General features: G+C 40.3%; 1 pseudogene across 1 annotated transcript in view; it reads right to left on the bottom strand.

Annotated features, from left to right (window-relative positions):
• The window catches only part of LOC311118761 (NLR family CARD domain-containing protein 3-like), an 18,459-nt pseudogene extending 1,506 nt beyond the window's left edge, over positions 1-16,953 (bottom strand). The window contains exons 1-6 of the transcript XR_014615704.1: positions 16,883-16,953; positions 10,800-10,904; positions 10,364-10,448; positions 10,006-10,234; positions 7,843-9,594; positions 477-544 (exon numbers count right to left, since the gene is read on the bottom strand). The product of XR_014615704.1 is annotated as an NLR family CARD domain-containing protein 3-like (transcript). The remainder of the gene's footprint in view (positions 1-476; positions 545-7,842; positions 9,595-10,005; positions 10,235-10,363; positions 10,449-10,799; positions 10,905-16,882) is intronic.
• Between the last annotated feature and the right edge of the window lie 1,945 nt (positions 16,954-18,898).

Genomic DNA, 18,898 nt, shown 5'->3' with positions numbered 1-18,898 from the left:
TGTGTGTCCAGTTTGTGTGTGTCCAGTGTGTGTGTGTGTGTGTGTCCTCTTTTTGTGTGCCCAGTGTGTATGTGTGTGTGTGTCCAGTGTGTGTGTGTCCTGTGTGTGTGTGTGTCCAGTGTGTGTGTGTCCAGTGTGTGTGTGTGTCCAGTGGACACATATACACACCAACACACACACAGGACACACACACAGGACACACACACACTGGTCACACACACACTGGACACACACACACTGGACACACACACACACACTGAACACACACACACTGGACACACACCCACAGGACACACACCCACAGGACACACACACACAGGACACACACACACACACACACACACACACACACACTGGACACACACACACACAGTCTTTATATAACTTAGTCCAAGTGGTGGTCAGAATGTTTGTCTTAACTAGCCTGATAACTCCAACATGTCTGATATGAATTTTGTCATAAACCCTCTACATACTTGAGTTTCTCCAGTCTGCAGTGTGGATCCTCCAGTCCAGCAGAGAGCAGTCTGACTCCTGAGTCTCCTGGGTGATTGTAGCTCAGGTCCAGCTCTCTCAGGTGTGAGGGGTTTGACTTCAGAGCTGAGACCAGAGAAGCACAGCCTTCCTCTGTGACTAGACAGCCTGACAGCCTACAAAGAGTCAAATCATATTAAAACCACACTGCTATTCTTTGGTGGTGAAAATAGTGACAGAATATTTTTTCTACATATTAAGATACATCAGTGTCCTGAAACCTGACATATCTATTCATAAATGAATGTATCGTTATTAGAAATGATCATAATATTGCTTGTAGATAGAAAAATGTATAGTCTAATATTTGAGTAGACTGACCAGAGCAGTTTAAAAAGCGGTATCAGTCAAAAGACAGACAGTGAGGTATCAGATTTAGATTGTATTGAGTATACAGTCCACACCATATCTATTTTCACAGTAAAGCTAACATTTTAAATGTGGCTCTATACTCCAGCATTTTGGATTTGAGATCAAATGTTTCATATGATTTGACAGTATATAATGTCACCTTTTATTTGAGGGTATTTTAATGCATATCTGTTTCACCATTTAGAAATGAAAGCACTTTATGTATCTAGTCCCCCCATTTGAAGAAGTCATAAGTATTCTGACCAATTCACTTATAGTGTATTAAAGAAGTCAGAATTTTAGTATTTGGTCCCATATTCTTTGAACGCAATGACTACATCAAGCCATGATTGAGAAAGAAATAATGAATGAATCATGAATAATAATGAATGAGAAAGTTACAGAGGCTACAACAAAACATGCTATTCTCTCACCATTAACAATAACAGAGGGGGTATGATCCTTGTTCCTCTGTAACTTTCTCATTCATCATCATTCATGATTCATTCATGATTATTCATAATCATGGTATCATCCACACGAATGTAGAAGTCTTCAGAAACATATTCTATTCTTACTGACAATACAAGTGAAGTGACTCCAAAATGACAGGACATTATTCCACATTCAGTTTCTATTGGGAAAAACATCATCCAAAACACAACCAAGACAAACTGCAAATGTATTCAACAATTTTGTAGATTCACAGGCTTGATGTAATCACTGCAGGTAAGGAATATGGGACCAAATACTAAACTTATGACTACTTTAATACAATATAAGTGAATATGTCCAAATTATTACGACTTTTTCAAATGGGAGAACTAGATACATAAAGTGCTTTCATTTCCAAACAGTAAAACAGATATGTATGAAAATACCCTCAAATAAAAGGTGACATTATATACTGTCACCTAATATGAAACATTCTATCTCAAATCCAAGATGCTGGAGAATAGAGCCAAATTTAAAACTGTAAGCTTCACTGTCCAAACACATATGGTGTGGACTATGTGTGCCTGGTAAACACATGTGGATCTGGTGAACAGTTATCACTTGTTGACCAACTACAGGAATACTGACCTCAGAGTCTCCAGTTTACAGTGGGGATTCCCCAGTCCAGCAGAGAGCAGCTTCACTCCTGAATCCTTCAGGTCATTGTTACTCAGATCCAGCTCTCTCAGGTGTGAGGGGTTTGACTTCAGAGCTGAGACCAGAGAAGCACAGCCTTCCTCTGTGACTAGACAGCCTGACAGCCTGTATAGAGTCAAATCATATTAAAACCACACTGCTATTCTTTGGTGGTCAAAATAGTGGCAGTATATTTTTACAACATATTCAGATGTATCAGTGTCCTGAAACCTGCCATATCTATTCATAAATGAATGTATCATTATTAGAAATGATCATAATATTGCTTGTAGAGAGAAACATGTATAGTACTGTCAGGGCGTGTTGTAGGTGTAATGTAGGAATCAAACGCAGGACTCAGACTGAATGTTCCAAAGGCTGTATTACTGGCCAAACTCAGGCAACAGGACAACTTAGCCCGAAAGCGAAAAAACACGCACGAAGGCGAAAGGTAAATTGCGCACAAACAGGTGCGACAAAATGTAACTGTGCACACACAGGTGCGAAAATGCTCCAGCGCAGTGGAGAATAAGCTCAACCGAGCAAAACACAATACTGACGGAAATAATTACACACAACACTAGACAAACACAACGAGAAACTTATAGGACACTAATTACGCCAAAACAGAAACAGGTGTGGAAACAAACAGACAAAAGCAAACGAACATGAAACATACAGCGGTGGCAGCTAGAATTCCGGAGATGACGAACGCCGAAACCTGCCCGAACAAGGGAGAGAGGCAGCCTCGGCCGAAACCGTGACAAGTACAAATATTTGAGTAGACTGACCAGAGCAGTTTAAAAAGCAGTGTCAGTCAAAAGACAGACAGTGAGGTATCAGATTTACCGTATTTTCCGCACTATAAGGCGCACCGGAGTATAAGCCGCAGCAGCTAAATTGAATGATGTGTACATATATAAGCCGCACTGGACTATAAGCCACAGGTGTTTTAATGTTTAATTACCATATGTAAGGGTTCGTGCACAGAGGGCATTGTCGGGAAAGAGATGGCTGCTTGTGGAAGCTCCCATTTATTAACATTTCAACAAACAAGTTGCATATTTGCATAACGTATTCCAGCAAAATTAGTTAATAGCGTCACAATCATTTAACCACTTAACTTTGGTTATTTTTGAAAAACCTTGAAAAAGTGTGCACATCTTTGAATATTTATCTACATTATAGCCTACAGTAGTACCATAACAAAAAACAAAGCTTACAGCACTTGACGAGGCAATATCAATGGCTAAATGAAATGTGTTTTTTTTTAAAGTGCAAAATAAAGTGCCTGTAACACGACAGTAAGCCTAAAGTTGCAGCAACACGGCTGCTTAAAATATACGGTAATCAGCCTACCAGAAAAGTCATTAATCCTCGTCTTCATCTTTTAGGCTAAGGTGCAGTACACGGCTGTAACCAGAAAAGTCAAGTCATTAATCCTCATCTCCGTCTTCTTCCTGCGTACTAAAACCACCAAAGTCCTCATCTTCAGTGTCGGAAACAAACAGGCTCAGGGTGGCTTCGTCAGCCACTCTCCTCTCTCCTTCGTTGACGCTCTCAAAACCATCGAACTCCTATTCGTCACTGTCGGAATCGAACAGCCTCTGAAGGGCCTCAGCTGTGGCGGCGTCCTCCTCTTCATCACGCAGCAGTCCAGCCTTTCGGAACCCGTTAATGATCGTGGATGTTTTGACACTCCTCCACGCTATCAGGATCCACTCGCAAACTTGAGCGAAAGTTGCTTTTCGCATGCGACCAGTTTTGGTGAATGATTTATCGCCGCTAGTCATCCACGCCTCCCACTGAACGCGTAGTGCCACTTTGAACGCACGATTGACACTGATGTCGAGTGGCTGCAGATGCTTCGTTGTGCCCCCAGGAATCACAGCTGGAATGGAGTTTGTGCTCTTGATGGCTGCTTTCACATAATCCGTTATATGGGCCCTCATGCTGTCCAAAACGAGCAAAGTTTTTTTTGGTGAAAGAATCCTCCAGGGCGCTTGACGTAGCACTCATTCAGCCACTCATTCATTACGCTTTCCATCATCCACCCTTTCTTGTTGACTTTAAAGGAGATGGCATTCAATATTTTCTATTTTCATTTCGGTGGCGACTGTTTCAGCTTTCAGTCGGATCTGCACGGTGGAAACACCTCGGCCGTCTGCTCTCTGTGTGTTCACCCAATCTTCAAGAAAGTCTTCAAGTTCGGGCCATCTGCTTTTATTACCTCTGAAAGCTTATTTTGACTTTTTGCATTGAGACAGTTCTTCCCGCTGGCGTCTCCAACGTCTCACCATTGACTCATTGATGCCAAGGCTACGTGCAGCAGCTCTATTTCCTTATTTTACAGCCAGATTGACTGCCTTTAACTTAAAAGCTGCATCATATGCATTTCTACGTTTGTTTTCCATAATGAGGGTTTGTGCATGAAAACTTCCTTTGCACAAACTGTCTCGCTCTCGAAATGTCTGTCTGTCTTGCTCTCGTTCAGTCTCTCGTTCTGTCTCTCGTTCTGTCTCTCGTACCACTCTCGGTTCCACTTTTACTTTTGCGCGCTACCTGTCTCACTCTTTTCCGGCCTCCAGCTTTTCCCTGCTGGAGCCCGCCGCTTAAAGGTGGGGGGCGCGGACCGGTCATAGAGCCCATAGAGTTAAAGTTGGTGGACTGTAACCTGTAAAATCCATAGATTTAGGAGGTCTTCTAGTGGCCGTTAGCTGTAAAAATCCATAGATTAGCCGCACCGTTATATAAGCCTCAGGGGTCGAAAAATTGGAAAAAAGGCGCAGTTTATAGTCCGAAAATGACGGTAGATTGTATTGAGTATACAGTCCACACCATATCTATCTTGACAGTGAAGCAAACATTTTAAATGTGGCTCTATACTCCAGCATTTTGGATTGGAGATCAAATGTTTCACATGAGGTGACAGTATATAATGTCACCTTTTATTTGAGGGTATTTTCATACATATCTGTTTCAACGTTTAGAAATGAAAGCACTTTATGTATCTAGTCCCCCCATTTGAAGAAGTCATAAGTATTCTGACCAATTCACTTATAGTGTATTAAAGTAGTCAGAAGTTTAGTATTTGGTCCCAAACTCGTTGGTTGCATTTGCAGTTTGTTTTGGTTGTGTTTTGGGTTATGTTTTGCCCGTTAGTAACTGAATGGTGAATGATGATAACTTTCTCATTCATCATCATTCACGATTCATTCATGATTATTCATAATCATGGTAGCATCCACTTGAATGTAGAAGTGTTCAGAAACATATTCTATTCTTACTGACAATACAAGTGAAGTGACTCCAAAATGACAGGACATTATTCACCATTCAGTTTCTATTGGGAAAAACATCATCCAAAACACAACCAAAACAAACTGCAAATGCATTCAACAAGATTGTAGAATCATACGCTTGATGTAATCACTGCAGGTAAGGAATATGAGCCAAATACTAAACTTTTGACTAAATTAATTTGTCTAAATAATTATGACTTTTTCAAATGGGAGAACTACATAATAAAGTACTTTCATTTCTAAACGGTAAAAAAATACAGTGAGGGAAAAAAGTATTTGATCCCCTGCTGATTTTGTACGTTTGCCCACTGACAAAGATATGATCAGTCTAGAATTTTAATGGTAGCTTTATTTGAACAGTGAGAGACAGAATAACAACAAAAAAATCCAGAAAAACGCATGTCAAAAATGTTATAAATTTATTTGCATTTTAATGAGGGAAATAAGTATTTCACCCCTCTGCAAAACATGACTTAGTACTTGGTGGCAAAACCCTTGTTGGCAATCACAGAGGTCAGACGTTTCTTGTAGTTGGCCACCAGGTTTGCACACATCTCAGGAGGGATTTTGTCCCACTCCTCTTTGCAGATCTTCTCCAAGTCATTAAGGTTTCGAGGCTGAAATTTGGCAACTCGAACCTTCAGCTCCCTCCACAGATTTTCTATGGGATTAAGGTCTGGAGACTGGCTAGGCCACTCCAGGACCTTAATGGGCTTCTTCTTGAGCCACTCCTTTGTTGCCTTGGCCATGAGTTTTGGGTCATTGTCATGCTGGAATACCCATTCACGACCCATTTTCAATGCCCTGGCTGAGGGAAGGAGGTTCTCACTCAAGATTTGATGGTACATGGCCCCGTCCATCGTCCCTTTGATGCGGTGAAGTTGTCCTGTCCCCTTAGCAGAAAAACACCCCCAAAGCATAATGTTTCCACCTCCATGTTTGACGGTGGGGATGGTGTTCTTGGGGTCATAGGCAGTATTCCTCCTCCTCCAAACACGGCGAGTTGAGTTGATGCCAAAGAGCTCGATTTTGGTCTCATCTGACCACAACACTTTCACCCAGTTCTACTCTGAATCATTCAGATGTTCATTGGCAAACTTCAGACGGGCATGTATATGTGCTTTCCTGAGCAGGGGGAACTTGCGGGCACTGCAGGATTTCAGTCCTTCACGGCGTAGTGTGTTACCAATTGTTTTCTTGGTGACTATGGTCCCAGCTGCCTTGAGATCATTGACAAGATCCTCCCGTGTAGTTCTGGGCTGATTCCTCACCGTTCTCATGATCATTGCAACTCCACAAGGTGAGAACTTGCATGGAGCCCCAGGCCAAGGGAGATTGACAGTTCTTTTGTGTTTCTTCCATTTGCGAATAATCGCACCAACTGTTGTCACCTTCTCACCAAGCTGCTTGGCGATGGTCTTGTAGCCCATTCCAGCCTTGTGTAGGTCTACAATCTTGTCCCTGACATCCTTGGAGAGCTCTTTGGTCTTGGCCATGGTGGAGAGTTTGGAATCTGATTGATTGATTGCTTCTGTGGACAGGTGTCTTTTATACAGGTAACAAACTGAGATTAGGAGAACTCCCTTTAAGAGTGTGCTCCTAATCTCAGCTCATTACCTGTATAAAAGACACCTGGAAGCCAGAAATCTTTCTGATTGAGAGGGGGTCAAATACTTATTTCCCTCATTAAAATGCAAATCAATTGATAACATTTTTGACATGCGTTTTTCTGGATTTTTTTGTTGTTATTCTGTCTCTCACTGTTCAAATAAACCTACCATTAAAATTATAGACTGATAATTTCTTTGTCAGTGGGCAAATGTACAAAATCAGCAGTGGATCAAATACTTTTTCCCTCACTGTATATGTATGAAAATATTTAAATAAAAGGTGACATTCTGTACTGTTGCATAATATGAAACATTGTATCTAAAAACCAAATTTAAAACTGTAAGCTTCACTGTCCAAACACATATGGTGTGGACTATGTGTGACTGGTAAACACATGTGGATCTGGTGAACAGTTATCACTTGTTGACCAACTACAGGAATACTGACCTCAGAGTCTCCAGTTTACAGTGGGGATTCCCCAGTCCAGCAGAGAGCAGCTCCACTCCTGAATCCTTCAGGTCATTGTTACTCAGATCCAGCTCTCTCAGGTGTGAGGGGTTTGACTTCAGAGCTGAGACCAGAGAAGTACAGCCTTCCTCTGTGACTCCACAGCCTGACAGCCTGACAGAGAGATCATCATGATTTCACAAACACACTGTTAATTTAACACCAGTAGTGTAGAAGGACAATGGCAGATGCATTTGGTTTATTCTCTTAAACAACATATAGATTCATCTTCCGTCTCCTAGAATTGTATGGTTATAATGGTTTACTAATGTGAAAATCAATGCATTTATTCAATATGTTTTTCAATAGAATATTATATACATTTTATAATACATATTTTACTCTAAACTTAATATTTCTTGCTGATGATTTTATGTACTCACAGAGCAGCTCTGGAGGCTTTGACCACTGGCAGCAGCCTCAGAAGACCTTCCTCTGATCTGGAGTATTTCTTCAGGTCAAACACATCCAGCTCCTTTTCTGAAGTCAGCAACACGAAGACCAGAGCTGACCACTGTGCAGGTGACAGTTCTTCTTCTGAGAGAATTCCTGATCTCAGGTAGCGTTGGATCTCCTCCACTAGAGAATGGTCATTCAGTTCATTCAGACAGTGGAACAGATTGATGCACCTCTCTGGAGAGGGATTCTCCCTGATCTTCTCCTTGATGTACTTGACTGTTTCTTCATGGCTCTGTGAGCTGCTTCTTGTCTTTGTCAGTAGACCTCGTAAGTGCTTCTGATTGGACTCCAGTGAGAGGCCCAGAAGGAATCGGAGGAACAGGTCCAGGTTTCCTGTCTCACTTTGTAAGGCTTTATCCACAGCACTCTTGTAGAAGGTAACTTTACGCTTGTGTCTGATCCTCACAGAAAAGTTACTGGACGTTGATTGAGGTTTGGCCATTAGATTCTCATTGTTGTTGATGAATGAGAGGAACACATATACAGCAGCCAGAAACTCCTGAATGCTCAGATGCACGAAGCAGTACACCTTGTCCTGGTACAGCCCACATTCCTCTTTAAAGAGCTGTGTGCACAATCCTGAGTACACTGATGCTTCATTGACATCAATGCCAGCCTCTTTCAGGTCTTCTTCATAGAAAATTAGATTGCCCTCAACAAGCTGTTGAAAAGCCAGTTTCTTTATTCCAGTGTGGACCTGTCTCTTCTTTCCCAAGATACTTTTCATTCTGCTGTTTGGTATGAAACACCACAAGGTGTGAGTACATCTCAGTCAGAGTCTTGGTCATCTCTTCTGTCATGTCTGTACTCAACATGTGTTCAAGGACTGTTGCAGAAATCCAACAGAAGACTGGAATGTGGCACATGATGTGGAGGCTCCTTGATGTCTTTATGTGTGAGATGATTCTGCTGGCCAGGTCCTCATCACTGAATCTCTTCCTGAAGTACTCCTCCTTCTGTGGGTCATTGAACCCTCGTACCTCTGTCACCTGGTCAACACACCCTGAAGGGATCTTATTGGCTGCTGCAGGTCGGGTAGTTATCCAGAGGAGAGCAGAGGGAAGCAGATTTCCCTTGATGAGATTTGTCAGCAGAACATCCACTGAGGTTGACTTTGTGACGTCACAGCATATCTTGTTCTTCTGGAAGTCTAGGGGCAGTCGGCACTCATCCAGACCATCAAAGATGAACAGAACTTTGTACTTGTCATAGTTGGAGATTCTTGATTCTTTGGTTTCCATTGAGAAGTGATTGAGAAGTTCAATGAAAGTGTGATTGTCCCCTTTCATCAAATTCAGCTCCCGAAAAGGGAATGAAAATACAAATTGGACATCCTGATTTGCTATTCCTTCAGCCCAGTCTAGAATGAACTTCTGCACAGAGACTGTTTTTCCAATGCCAGCGACTCCCTTTGTCAGCACAGTTCTGATAAGTTTGTCTTGTCCAGTTAAGGGTTTGAAGATGTCGTTACATTTGATTGCAGTCTCTGGTCTTGCTTGTTTCCTGGTTGTTGTCTCAATCTGTCTCAGCTCATGTTCATTATTGACCTCTCCTTTTCCACCCTCTGTGATGTAGAGCTCTGTGTAGATCTTATTGAGAAGTGTTGGGTTTCCTTGTTTAGCGATCCCCTCAAATACACATTGAAACTTCTTCTTTAGATTAGATTTGAGTTCACGTTGGCAAATCACAGCAAGCTCATCTGAATGAAGAAATAACACAGAGGATATTAACATTACGTCTGTTTTAATGCCTACAGTATTGTAAGGATGTTTTCTAAAGTTTAAATTGCAATCATTTATTCTCTTAACTGTTTTCATAATGCATTACAGACTGGTGTGACTGATTTATATCATTATTGATGGTATTATTAATGTTCTCTCTCTCTCTCTCTCTCTCTCTCTCTCTCTCTCTCTCTCTCTCTCTCTCTCTCTCTCTCTCTCTAAATTAATCACCACAACACATCCCTGCTGCTACTTGATGAGGTCACTAGGTGTTGTGTTTAGGCTGCTACAATATCAATGAGTTACACAGCTACTTTAGCTGTACTTTAGCTACAGCTTTTAAATGTTTGTTATAAAACAGCATTCAACATGAGGCAGACAACTCTTACTTTTCTCCAGTGTGTCAGCAAGCTCCTTCTGGTTCATTTTACTCAGGACGTGCAGTGTGATCTTCAGAGCCCCCTCTCTGGCACTGCTCTCCTGCTTCTCATCTTCAGCATCCACCACTTCCTTATCCTGCTTCTGACTCTCAAAGCCTTCTGGGAGTTCTGGACTAAGAATCCTCTTGAACATCTTCAGCTCGTTCTTCACAAATGCCATGATATTCTCTTCAAGCAACTGAAATAAATAAAGTAAATAAGTTAAGCAAGAGACTAAATGCTTTCTCATTAACACATGAATGAATGATTGACAGATCAACTTTACTTGAGGTAAACAAAAATAAATGTACATAACAGGACAACATACACTGAATATGGAGGCCAGGTCTGTTTGATGACTCTGGGAAGACTGACCACTGAGAATCTCTGACTCTGATCTCTCCTGTTGGTTTCTGTGGACAAAACATGAGATTACATCTCCTCATCCAGGGGGTGCACACACACACACACACACACACACACACACACACACACACACACACACACACACACACACACACACACACACACACACACACACACACACACACACACACACACACACACACACACACACACACACACACACACACAGGGAGGGAATGTAGTGTTTGTTTAATATTGTTTCAGTACTATGAAAATGGAAAAAAGGTTTAGCATATGGATTATGAAAACAACAAAAATAAATGGGAAAATGGGAGAGGAGAAATGACTAGAGCCAGTGTTGTTTAACTCACTGACCATGACCCATGAGTTCTTCTTACCTTTGTTCTCCCTCTCTAAACATTATAGGATGAGCCATAGACCAGTCACTCTTCATGGACACACAGCTGGGTACAGGGGAGGCTGGTCTCTCCTGCTTGATTGGGCTTCAACACAACAGAGACAAACATTACGTCTCTCATCTACTCTGAGCTCAGATGGGGAAACAAAAGTTTCATTCCAAAACGCTATATATCCATTTTCAGAAATGTTCGTAAATTAGCTTTTATTGTTTCAAGAAATGATGAAAGAGATTGGTGTTTTTTCAGTAGCTAATCATGGTATGCGGTTGTTCAATGACAGACATGTATTTCTTTAAAATCTATCAATTGATGGTTTCATTTCAAAGAGACAAATAATCATGTTTTTTGTGTGCAATTTTCTATACATCTGCCTCACTCACAGAGAAATAAGTAGTACTGCTAGGTTTTACACAGTAATAATATATCTGCCTCACTCTCAGAGAAATAAGTAGTACTGCTAGGTTTTACACAGGCAAATGTGGCCGACCGGCTCGATTCGGTCTTATATAGCAAAATTTGAAATGGTGTTTTTTACATTGGATAAAAGTAGAGACTCAGCTAGAAAAAGGTATATCATACACTATAGTTGAGGAACAATGGGAAAGTAATTCTGCTTTGAAAGATGATAAAATTGTAACCTCAATTTTCGAGAAAATGGCCTTTGAATGTTTTGGTTCACCTACTGGAGAGCTCTTCTTTATCTACAGTGGTGTTACTTTGGTAGATAATGTCACCCATCTAAATAAATAGTATATATATATATATATATATATATATATATAGAGAGAGAGAGTTAACTAAATGTATGGTGTTTTTGGTTTATGTCAGTTTCATTGTTTGTTATGCTATAAAATTGTTATTTTATGGTTTTAAGTGGTAAAATTAACTAGAAAATGTCATATTTTGAAATTCTGAGTAATTACTACTTTAGTAAGGATATGCTTTATTCAGTACTACTGCAGTTACTAAATAATTCCAATAGATGGAAGCGTAAGACCAGGAATGACATTTCAGAAGGTTAGTTTAGTTTTCTCCCTGGATACACCACCACTCCCCCTCACAGGAAAACTCCTGCACACGCTTTTTACTGTCCCTTTCCACACTGCTAACGCAAGAGGAACGACTGAAAAAGCATTTGACACATTACTGTGAAATAATATAATGATGATTCATGTTCATTATTAGCTGTTTTTATTCTCATGTTTTGAAATTATACTTGATTACTATAACGATTATCAATAAGCCTGAACATTAATTTAGTCACCTCTGGTTGAGAAAAACATATTTTCCTGGTACATTAATTGTCAGATTCATCAACCAGCAGCGAGCACTCTGCCTTCTAGCACAAGCGAGGGGCATGTTGAGGTACATTTGCTAACCGCAAGGGTTGCATGATGTAATTTATTGGTGGGCTGGAAGACGCACTCTTGTCTTTTCTATTCCGAGGTTGTTTAATCGCAATATTAGATATTTCATAATGCATGTATACTAGGGTTGAGGTTGGAGCATCTGACTAGTGATTATTTACCAGGGGTTCAACACCTGCTATAGTCACTATTTAATTGCTCTTCCAAAAGCATCACAGGCCTAATACGAGATATATAGCTAGCTAAAGTAATGAGTGACCATTTTAGAAAATCATGGGACACATAGTATTTGGTTGCATGCTATTTTATGTCAATCATATTGCTGCTTGTAGCCTATAACTGATGCTTTGTGGTCTTATGCTGCCATCTATTGGAAATATTTAGCTATTAAAAGTTATTAATTCACGTACAGACGTTGGTGAGGCAGCTGAGAAATAAAGTGTATTAGATCAGTCTCAAACCTGCCCCACGCCAATTGCTGGACTTTCACACAGAGGTTACTAGGTCACCCAATTCAACCACATTTGAAAAATAAAACAAATGTGTCTTATTTATCAAGTGTTCTGTCTTGCTATTATACATATAATAAAATAACAACAAAATAATTAAAACACTATTTAATACTATAATTGTATTTATTAAGATAATATTATTACTAAAATAGTTTCTAAAAGTGTTCTAGGCTACCCTACCCTAGAATTAGGGGTTAGGGTTACGGCTAAAATAGGTTATAAGTAGGGTAAGAGTTTCTGTATAGCACTTTGTGACATCTGCTGGTGTAAAAATGGCTTTATAAATACATATGATTGATTGTTAGGTTTAGGGTTTTTATGGCAAAAAACAGTATGGGTTTATGGCACTCTTGCGCCTCCCTTTGGCCATCTGTGGGTACTACATAACTCATTCATGACATTTTTTACATTTACATTTTACATATTTAGCAGACGCTCTTATCCAGAGCGACTTACAGTTAGTGAGTGCATACATTTTCATACTGGCCCCCGTGGGAAACGAACCCACAACCCTGGCGTTGCAAGCGCCATGCTGTACCAACTGAGCTATATGACACCTGCTAGGCTCATAATCTGAGGTAGCAACTGCGTCAGATCTACAAATCCATTAGCTAGACCACCCGATTAGACAACAATCACCCCATTATACCCATTTATTTTGCAACTCAGTGAACCTGCGCAGCATTCGCTCAATTTGATGCCTATGAACGAAGATTTCGATGCATATCAAATTACCCAGCAGCCATTTAGAAACAACAAGTCATCAGAAAAATTGTTATTTCTTAATTAAAAAAATTATTCTGGCTGTTTAAATCTGCCACATCTTGAAAAAGAGGACAGGTACATGCGTTTTGTTTAGATTGTACACTTTTTTGTTAAAACAAAAATGTTTAACCATGACCAGAAAATGTTTAACGTTTGATGGCTTTGCGCCAGACAACACCTCTTAGACTGTGGCTCACCACAACATGTACTCAGGTTAACATTGAGCGCGCTCACCAAGTAACCGTAACCGTAACCGTAACCGTAACCTTGTTAACAATAAGTTACCTGAGGTAAACCTACAGGGTTAATGCTCACCAAGTAGTCCTAACCTTGTTAACAATAAGTTACCTGAGGTAAACCTACAGGGTTAACGCTCACCAAGTAGCCGTAACCTTGTTAATAATAAGTTACCTGAGGTAAACCTACAGTAGAACTAATAGGAGCTGGCAGGGTGAAAAATGCCAAACATAAGGCCTGTTTTTTCGCGATTACTTCATAACCAGGGATAGAAGGTAATATTATGAAACTGGGCTCTATGGCCGATGCAATGAACTAATTTTATCAGAAATAAACGTTGTAAAAAATGTCACTTGAGGCGCCCCGGAAATAATATTCAAAAGGTTCAGTCCTTGGACACAGAGGGGTTAAACACTAAAGTTACCGTCCATCTAGTGAAGAGAGGAGAACCGGACAGAGGCCAGCATCCGTAAACGAGAGAGGGAGAAGCCCTCCACCGTATTTAACAGGTGGAAGAAACAACCCGGGAGCTCCTTCGGTCCACAAGAAATGCAGGCAGCCGGTGATGATGTAGTGGTAGCTAGGATAACTAGGATGCTGCTGGTAGAGTAGCTAGCTTAGCTAGCTGTACCGACTAGTTTGGATAGCTAGCAGGTCGTTCGTCTGTCCCTCGAGGATGATGACGAATCCGGTGAACCACACAAGATGAAACAAGGATAGCGAGTGAAAAGGATCTGGCTACACTCATACTGTCACTGACCATTACGCAAAAAAGCAAATTGAACAATAAACTTCGGTGTTTCAACACTGTAACGAACTCCGTCGTTATTCCCCAAGATCACCTCAGACCACTCTGCGCGTAACTGGACAATATGCTTGGCGCCAAACCGTACGTGGACGCGGACAGTTCTGTACGTGGACGCGGACAGTTCCAGAACGCGGACATGAGCAGTGCAACAAAATACATTTACATTTTAATCACTTAGCAGACGCTCTTATCCAGAGCGACTTACAGTTAGTGAGTGCATACATAACCCAGTCTTTATACTGGCTTACATTAGTAATATTCATTTATTTATTTGTATATGTAAAACAAACATTCAAAGTTTTTTTATAACAATATTTTGAGATCTGGGCCCATATCCACAAAGTGTCTCAGAGTAGAACATTGGTCGTATAAGTGCTGAGAATAAAGACATTTTACACTTATGGGTATAAATTAAAGCTATGCATGAAGCCTCTAGTCCCACCTAGTCGGCAGATATTTAGGACACCTCATGAGCTGTCCTAACCAGTTAAGAGTTAACAGCAGGTGTCTTGATAATACTATAGAATAATGCAGTGAGTCAGTGGTTCCTGCACCACATGTAATTGCTTTGGAGTAGTTAAAATAATATTTTTATATTTCTATATGATCAATCCATAAATAATATAGACCTACATGCAACCGTATGTCTTGTGCTTTTGGCAATGATTTCTGTATAATAATTATGTATAAGTGATACCATTAATGTCTGCATAGCATGTTGTCTTCATTTTGGCATATTAACTCATGCTTATTTCTGAAGTTTAACTCAGGTTTTCGCCCAGCGGCTAAGGAGTTGGAGCAGTGGCAGGAGTTGGACCTAAGGCAGAAAGGTGGCTGGTTCGAATCACGTGCCGGGCGCTGGAAAAAACGGGCGGGCTTGATCTGACCACTGGAGGGCTGCTGGGTTCAAATCCTCAAAACATTCACATTTCGTTGATCAGAACTCTAGAAGTTCTTCTTCACTGAACCCCAAAATATATCTAACTTTTAGTGGTTCCATATATTAAGGAAGTGATAGAAGCCTTTTTGGTTCTATAAGGAACCTTCTTTTCTAAGTGTATAATAAACACGCTTTTCTTTTGATTATTTAATTACCTACATCATGTTATTTCAAGTTATCCCTTTGTTAAAAAAGAATCACGTTGTTAAAAAAGAATCATAAATTGGCCATGGCTATAAATTGGGCAATTGAAGGCATCTAGGGCGAAATATGTGTTCGATGAAAATGAACATTGTATGCAAAGTTATAGGCAACATTATTGACAAGGGACCGTGATGCCTACGATGCCATAGCTATTTAGAGTTGTTAAACGGGTATACCGTTGGTATAACGGTAATATTGTCAAAATTCCGCTTGTAACAACCATCAGAATTGGTTAAAGAAATATGCATTCCATTATATTAGGCAATAATGAAGAGTAGGCAAAGTGTTCGTGTCGTGAAAATTCTATCAAATGTCTTCCATTGCAACGAGTCCAGTCAGGGTGCTGCAGAACCCCTGCAGTACCTCCACTGACCCCGGATTGAGAACTCCTGATTTAGCAGATACTCTAATCCAGAGTGATTTACAGTGAGTGCATTCATCTTAAGATAGCTATTTATTTTGTAAATAAAAGTAATAAATTCTTCATAAAATTGACCTCTCACCTCTTAGCTTTGGTGTCATGTCCCCCAGAGAGACTCGTTTTAGAGGCAGGGCCCCCCTCCTCTCTCTCACCAGAGAGACTCATTTTAGACCACTGACCCCTAAACAGAGATGCAGCATGTTGGTTGTGGTGAACACAGTGACAACTAATTCTAGAATGTCCATTGTTCTCTTTTACTTTACTTTCTTTTTACTTTTCTCTTTTTCACATTTTAAATTTGAAAATGAATTTTCCCACACAGCAGGAAATGTATTCAAGGTTTAAAAAGGCTTCTAAAGTTTATAATTTCCACTTCAAAATGTCAGACTTATTTTGCTATAATGAAAAATGTATAAACCCCTACAAAAAATGTCCCTTAATTATAATCCACATAATAATTCACATTTCCTGTTGCTGCAGGATTTTTTTCCTGCTGAGAGAAACTGGGTCAAATTAAGATATGGCATCTGTAAATGCATTCATCTTACGATAGCTAGGTGAGACAACCACATATCACAGTCATATATACAGGATATAAAAAATTTATTCTAGCTGAACAATGGAAATGTAGTGTTTTGCAAACAAAACAAAAAAAATGCATACACATTTACAATCTATGAATTACAAATCTGAGAAAAGTAATATTAGCAATAAATTATATATTTTTTAAAACACAAATGTGATTTTTTGGGGGAAATAGCGTTTTGGAAATAAACATAATAAATTCTTAATATAATTGTTATCTTACCTCTTAGCTTTGGTGTCATGTTCCCCAGAGAGACGCATTTTAGAGGCAGGGCCCCCCTCCTCTCTCTCTCCAGAGAGACTCATTTTAGATGCAGGGCCCCCCTCCTCTCTCTTCCCATAGAGACTCATTTTAGAGGCATGGACCCCCTCCCCTCTCTCACCAGAGAGACTCATTTTAGACCACTGACCCCTAAACAGAGATGCAGCATGTTGGTTGTGGTGAACACAGTGACAACTCATTCTAGAATGTCAATTGTTCTCTTTTACTCATGACCTCTTAGAAATAAAACATTTACTAACAGACATATCCAAACAGTCGGGTGATTTAATTCAATCACAGGAACATTGTTACGTTCCTCAACAAGAAATAAAACGTTGTCTCTCAAACAGAAGAAGGAACTAACAAAGAGTCACTAACAACAACCAAAATGAAACAGGTGGTTTTAGGAGGGGTTCTGAAAGACACTCATGGGGGTGTCCACTAGTGGTGGGAAAACAGAGGCTTTCTGAACCCTTTGGGGCTTTCAACAAATTTTGCCGAAAACGCCATGGATAGATTTGAGTACTAATAAAAATAACATTTAGTTAGTTATGTTTTCAAAAATGATGCATCTGTGGTATTATTTAGGATACTAAATACAGAAGATTATCAAAGGTTACACTAAATAAAACACATTATTTAAACAACAATGGGAAATCCCAATCCCCGCCCCTACCTGCTGAGCTCCCATTCAGGGGCTACAAACTGGAAGACATCAAACTAAATGTGTAAATAAGGTGTCCAGTAGAGGTCAGTGTTTGAAAGAGACTTTGCATCTAAAAATAAAGCACTGGCACCAGGGAGAAATCAGTGAGATCTCTCGCATTTTGTGAGGCCGGTTGGACGTACTGCCAAATTCTCTAAAACGACGTTGGAGGCAGCTTATGGTAGAGAAATGAACATTCAATTCTCTGGCAACAGCTTTGATGGACATTCCTGCTGTCAGGATGCCAATGGCACGCTCCCTCAAAACCTGAGACATCTGTGGCATTGTGTTGTGTGAGAAAACTGCACATTTTCTAGTGGCCTTTTATTGTCCCCAGCACAAGGTGTACCTGTGCAATTATCATGCTGTTTAATCAGCTTCTTGATATTCCACCCCTGTCAGGTGGATGGATTATCTTGGCAACAGAGAAATGCTCACTAACAGGGATGTTAACAAATTTGTGCACAAAATTGGAGAGAAATAAGCTTTTTGTGCGAATGGAACATTTCTGGAATCTTATATTTCAACTCATGAAACATGAGACCAACACTTTACATGTTGCGTTTATATTTTTGTTCAGTATAGATAAAAACACAAAGCTTCCAGCAGAGGTCAGTTCTCTTCTGACATCTGTCAGATGGTAGTGTGATGTCTGAAGCTTCGACAGTCATCATCACGTAGTGTTGTTACTTTGATACAAGCATTGATACGTTGTGTCGAATCAATAGTGCTTTGAAAACTGCAACGGCACATCGTAGCTCCGGTATTAATCGTCCAATCCCTAGTGTCCACTGAATGTTGAATAGCAACAAGAAAGTGGTACCTAAAAGACTCCCACCATGAGTGCCCATTGAAGTGGCTCCAGACGAGGACATCTGAAATAAAAAACCCTCCAACTTACAATATGGAGTAAAAAAACAAGTGGAACCAAACCAAACCAGACCAAACCAGACCAGACCAAACCAGACCAGACCAGACCAAACCAGACCAAACCAGACCAAACCAGACCAGACCAGACCAAACCAGACCAAACCAGACCAAACCAAACCAAACCAAACCAGACCAAAACCCTGGGAGATACAAGACAGAAAGACTTTGTTCATCAACTTAAAGAAGCAGAGCTACAAAGAGGTGCCAGTCTTCTAACATCTTTAAGGCCAACCAGAACACTGGACCAGCTGCTCTTCAATATCACATAACAGATGGAACCCTTCTGACTAAAGAGATGACAAGCAGAACACTGGACCAGCTGCTCTTCAATATCACATAAC

Source organism: Coregonus lavaretus (assembly GCF_964263955.1).
Source record: "Coregonus lavaretus genome assembly, contig: HAP1_SCAFFOLD_725, whole genome shotgun sequence".
NCBI lineage: Eukaryota > Metazoa > Chordata > Actinopteri > Salmoniformes > Salmonidae > Coregonus > Coregonus lavaretus.
This window is presented reverse-complemented; position numbering and strand designations above follow the sequence as displayed.